Source organism: Schistocerca serialis, unplaced genomic scaffold (genome assembly GCF_023864345.2).
Source record: "Schistocerca serialis cubense isolate TAMUIC-IGC-003099 unplaced genomic scaffold, iqSchSeri2.2 HiC_scaffold_1242, whole genome shotgun sequence".
Taxonomy (NCBI): domain Eukaryota; kingdom Metazoa; phylum Arthropoda; class Insecta; order Orthoptera; family Acrididae; genus Schistocerca; species Schistocerca serialis.
Window position 1 is genome coordinate 277,501 of NW_026047450.1, and position 5,000 is coordinate 282,500.

At 51.7% G+C, this 5,000-nt stretch overlaps 1 non-coding gene across 1 annotated transcript in view; it reads left to right on the forward strand.

The window, feature by feature from the left end:
- Window positions 1-3,881: 3,881 nt before the first annotated feature.
- Window positions 3,882-5,000, forward strand: part of LOC126436636 (small subunit ribosomal RNA) — a 1,909-nt gene continuing 790 nt past the window's right edge. Inside the window, exon 1 of the ribosomal RNA XR_007580822.1 lies at window positions 3,882-5,000. This exon is cut by the window's right edge and continues 790 nt beyond it. This is a non-coding gene — a ribosomal RNA (small subunit ribosomal RNA).

Sequence of the window (5,000 nt, forward strand, 5' to 3'; positions counted from 1 at the left end):
GTAACCGTAGACACGGCACTGATTAGTAATAGATGCAGAGCCATCAGAATACAGATAATATATACAACCGTCCCTATACATGCTGAAAGACTCTGCACATAATGAGAACCACACGTCAGCCAGACACTCTTATCACACACTACTCTCTTATCACACACTACTCTCTGCCTGTAACAGGCACACACACACACAATATCTAACCACCAGCATGGAAGAACATCCAGTGCATCCTCTCCGCCACATTACACAATCCACACTATCATAACCAGACCGGGAGGTCCACCCAGAAAACAGAATATCCCACCCTTCCGACATCCGCCATTGCTCAGCTAAGCCACGAACACCCACACATGTCCTACACAGGGGTGCACCCAACATCACAATACTGCCTCCTGTCACAGTACACAAACAATGGCAGGAATGAAAGACACAGATCTGCCACAACCTTGGAATCGGAACGCCGCCTGTCATGAGCCACAAGTGCATCCTGACGTGACAAATCGGATGATCCCGCAGGCATGCACTTACGATAATCACTATCAACGAACCTGCCGCCCCCCCCCCCCCAAATACACCTTTCCCTACAACAATGTGTACCTTAACCTAAGCTATATTGTACCTTAACTTAAGCTATATCGTACCTTAACCTAACCGACATTGCGCCTTAACCTAACCTACGTTGTACCTTAACCTAACCTACGTTGTACCTTAACCTAACCTACGTTGTACCTTAACCTAACCTACGTTGTACCTTAACCTAACCTACGTTGTACCTTAACCTAACCTACGTTGTACCTTAACCTAACCTACGTTGTACCTTAACCTAACCTACGTTGTACCTTAACCTAACCTACGTTGTACCTTAACCTAACCTACGTTGTACCTTAACCTAACCTATGTTGTACCTTAACCTAACCTACGTTGTACCTTAACCTAACCTACGTTGTGCCTTAACCTAACCCATGTTGTGCCTTAACCTAACCCATGTTGTGCCTTAACCTAACCCATGTTGTGCCTTAACCTATCCCATGTTGTGCCTTAACCTAACCCATGTTGTGCCTTAACCTAACCCATGTTGTGCCTTAACCTAACCCATGTTGTGCCTTAACCTAACCCATGTTGTGCCTTAACCTAACCCATGTTGTGCCTTAACCTAACCCATGTTGTGCCTTAACCTAACCCATGTTGTGCCTTAACCTAACCCATGTTGTGCCTTAACCTAACCCATGTTGTGCCTTAACCTAACCCATGTTGTGCCTTAACGTAACCCATATTGTGCCTTAACCTAACCCATATTGTACCTTAACCTAACCCATATTGTACCTTAACCTAACCCATATTGTACCTTAACCTAACCCATGTTGTACCTTAACGTAACCCATGTTGTGCCTTAACGTAACCCAATTTGTGCCTTAACGTAACCCATGTTGTGCCTTAACGTAACCCAATTTGTGCCTTAACGTAACCCAATTTGTGCCTTAACGTAACCCAATTTGTGCCTTAACGTAACCCAATTTGTGCCTTAACGTAACCCAATTTGTGCCTTAACGTAACCCAATTTGTGCCTTAACGTAACCCAATTTGTGCCTTAACGTAACCCAATTTGTGCCTTAACGTAACCCAATTTGTGCCTTAACGTAACCCATGTTGTGCCTTAACGTAACCCATGTTGTGCCTTAACGTAACCCATGTTGTGCCTTAACGTAACCCATGTTGTGCCTTAACGTAACCCATGTTGTGCCTTAACGTAACCTAATTTGTGCCTTAACGTAACCTAATTTGTGCCTTAACGTAACCTAATTTGTGCCTTAACGTAACCTAATTTGTGCCTTAACGTAACCTAATTTGTGCCTTAACGTAACCCATGTTGTGCCTTAACGTAACCCATGTTGTGCCTTAACGTAACCCATGTTGTGCCTTAACGTAACCCATGTTGTGCCTTAACATAACCTAATTTGCGCTTTAACGTAACCCATGTTGTGCCTTAACCTAACCTATATTGCGCCTCAACCTAACCTATATTGCGCCTCAACATAACCTATATTGCGCCTTAACCTGACGCACGTTGTCGCTGAACCTGCTCTGTAATTGTTATGCAACTCGTTAAATTAGTGTAGTGTTGCCTAACCGCAACCCTCGCAATATAGTTCGCTATTCGCACTGCCCGGTCCCCTGTGTATCGCGTCATGTTAAACACCTTGCAGGTGTTGCTGACTTTCCACATGCTCCTGCTATACACTCTAATGTGGATAGCAGCAGGACGTACATGCCCCCCCCCCTTCCCCCCTGCCTTCGCAAGCTGGTCGTTGAGAAGTTTGCATGTTCAATGCCCTTCGCATGCCGACGTACTCAGCCTACGTTGTGGTACGGCCTGTCACCTGTCCGCCGATGTACGCAAAACCCACAAACTGTACTGCACATTGGTCCGTATGTACTGAATGATACATCGTGGCACATGTGTGACCGTACGACGACTGCGCCTAGCAACGGCAGACCATACAGTCCAAATATTGTGCACGCAGCTACGTGTCGTCTCCCTATAAGAGCTGGATTGCAGTGTGGTACGCCATTCAGACGTGTGGGAGGAACGGACGCCCTGGATGGCGATCAGCATGAGCAGTCTGTTGATGTGGTGGAGCGTGTATTCGGACGTAGTCGTCTCTTCTCACACACCGTGATAGCATGTTGCACCGCGTTCCACATCTGCGACATCCTGCAGAGGCCGGCTGACAGTCGTTCGCGCAATGGACACCGCATACGTACGGGGGCTACCTTCCACGTGTTCTCGAGGCGTGCACATGTTGTTGCGTCTATGTGGGCAGACGTAGTGTGTTGTGACACCTGACACAGGCATGCAATACTCGTTGCAAATGGCGATGGACGTCTACGTTTGCTGGTGACGTTACGCAAATGAACAACAGGTAACCCGTTGTGGTGCGGTTGTTCTCGCTAGAGGTGAATCAGTGTTGGCGACGATCGGTCGAGCTATTAACCGGTTGTTTCAGGGATACCCACCATGCCCACGAACGTGAAAGGGGACCCACCATGCCCACGAACGTGAAAGGGGATCTGGGTGTGAGGCGATACGCGGCGGTGGCTGGGTGGGACCGTCCCCGGCCGGTGAGGGGGGGCCGCCCGGCGTGCTGGCAGCGCGGTGCGTGGGCGCACGCGCTACAGCCGGCTGGTGGGGGCGGCCAGTGGCAGGCGCGCCGGCCGACGGACGCGGCAGGCGGCGCAGCTGCGCGCCGGCGCCCCCTGCTCGCGGCGCCTTGCGGCCAAAGTAGGTCCTCGCGGGCCCGGTGCGAAGCGCGGTGGCCATCTGCAGTGTGCTGGTCCGATTGAGGACTGTGTGCGCTGAGGATGCGCCGCCGCTCGGCGCTCGGCGCCGCGACGCCGTCTGCTGCTCGGTCGCCCCAGCGGTTCTCGCAGGTGGTTTGTATCGCAGCTGTGCGGACGTGTTGGCGCGTGCGCTGTGCTGGGAGAGTTCGCTTCGGCACCCAAGTGGGGCTTTTGTCCTTCTGTGGCGCTGGCGTTGGAGCTGCCGGTCACCGTAGGTGGCGCGTGTTGTCTCCCGCCGGCAATGCCACGACAGCACGCTCCCGGGCCTCTGTCGGCAGCGGCAAGCTCAGTTGGGAGCACGGGTGGTCGCACCTAAAGCGTCTACTCGCCTAACTCCGGGCGATTGCGCCTCTCTCGAACCCGACCAAGTACTTAGGACGGCGCTGCGCGCCGCCGGGACCTGAGAGGGTTTCGAGGTGTGTTGTGCAGGGGAGCTCAGCCTCCTCCTGTTTGCAGAATAATTGAGCGGACGCTTGCGTGTTCGCGCGGGCCCCCGGGACACACTCCCGGGCGGCCGGCTGCTCAGCTCTAGTTGACGCAGCTCCCTGGTTGATCCTGCCAGTAGTCATATGCTTGTCTCAAAGATTAAGCCATGCATGTCTCAGTACAAGCCGCATTAAGGTGAAACCGCGAATGGCTCATTAAATCAGTTATGGTTCCTTAGATCGTACCCACGTTACTTGGATAACTGTGGTAATTCTAGAGCTAATACATGCAAACAGAGTCCCGACCAGAGATGGAAGGGACGCTTTTATTAGATCAAAACCAATCGGTCGGCTCGTCCGGTCCGTTTGCCTTGGTGACTCTGAATAACTTTGGGCTGATCGCACGGTCCTCGTACCGGCGACGCATCTTTCAAATGTCTGCCTTATCAACTGTCGATGGTAGGTTCTGCGCCTACCATGGTTGTAACGGGTAACGGGGAATCAGGGTTCGATTCCGGAGAGGGAGCCTGAGAAACGGCTACCACATCCAAGGAAGGCAGCAGGCGCGCAAATTACCCACTCCCGGCACGGGGAGGTAGTGACGAAAAATAACGATACGGGACTCATCCGAGGCCCCGTAATCGGAATGAGTACACTTTAAATCCTTTAACGAGTATCTATTGGAGGGCAAGTCTGGTGCCAGCAGCCGCGGTAATTCCAGCTCCAATAGCGTATATTAAAGTTGTTGCAGTTAAAAAGCTCGTAGTTGGATTTGTGTCCCACGCTGTTGGTTCACCGCCCGTCGGTGTTTAACTGGCATGTATCGTGGGACGTCCTGCCGGGGGGGCGAGCCGAAGGCGTGCGACCGCCTCGTGCGTGCTCGTGCGTCCCGAGGCGGACCCCGTTGAAATCCTACCAGGGTGCTCTTTATTGAGTGTCTCGGTGGGCCGGCACGTTTACTTTGAACAAATTAGAGTGCTTAAAGCAGGCAAGCCCGCCTGAATACTATGTGCATGGAATAATGGAATAGGACCTCGGTTCTATTTTGTTGGTTTTCGGAACCCGAGGTAATGATTAATAGGGACAGGCGGGGGCATTCGTATTGCGACGTTAGAGGTGAAATTCTTGGATCGTCGCAAGACGAACAGAAGCGAAAGCATTTGCCAAGTATGTTTTCATTAATCAAGAACGAAAGTTAGAGGTTCGAAGGCGATCAGATACCGCCCTAGTTCTAAC